Source organism: Alligator sinensis, unplaced genomic scaffold (assembly GCF_000455745.1).
Source record: "Alligator sinensis unplaced genomic scaffold, ASM45574v1 scaffold370_1, whole genome shotgun sequence".
NCBI classification, from domain to species: domain Eukaryota; kingdom Metazoa; phylum Chordata; order Crocodylia; family Alligatoridae; genus Alligator; species Alligator sinensis.
This window is the reverse complement of record NW_005842128.1, coordinates 2064536-2065215: the sequence shown is the minus strand read 5'-3', so window position 1 is coordinate 2065215 and position 680 is coordinate 2064536.

Genomic DNA, 680 nt, shown 5'->3' with positions numbered 1-680 from the left:
ATCAATAGCCGGAAGTTGTAGCAAAGTAGGTTTACATTGGATGTGTGAGAAAAAGACCTCTTCACTGTTAGAACAATGAGGCAGTGGAATAGACTGTCTAGGGAAGTTGTGAAATCTTTGTTATTAGAGCTGTTCAAGAAGAGCTGGATAACTGGTCTGGGACATCCTAGGAATAGCTATGCCTATGCTCTGCTATGGGTATTTCCAAAGCTGGTTGCCACATGGGGACTTTGCTGGTTGCCATATGGGGCTGGCAAGAATTTTTTTCCCCCTTATGTTACTACACATCAGAGAGGTTTACCTTCCTCAGGAGCATTGGGTGTTGGTCACAGCCAAGACAGGGGATTTTGATTGGGGTGCACCAATATTCCTGCTAGAAGTAAAAACTGGAGATCAGGATTTTGTCCCTCTTTTCAGGGTCAGACCAATCACCACATTTGGGATGAGAAGAAATTAAACTCCTGGGTCAGATTGCTAGGGACTGTGGCAGTTTTTGCCTTCCTCTGTAGTGGGAGCATGGCCCTCTTCCTTGGATCTCTCAAGTGTGGTTTTAACAAACCTTTCCACAGCAGGACATTGGCCACTGCTGTCCCCTTGTTTTACCTGTGACAAGTTAGATACTATGCTTTGTGAATGTGTGACAGGGTCTTCTCTGTAGTTATAGCAAAATGTTAGGGAAA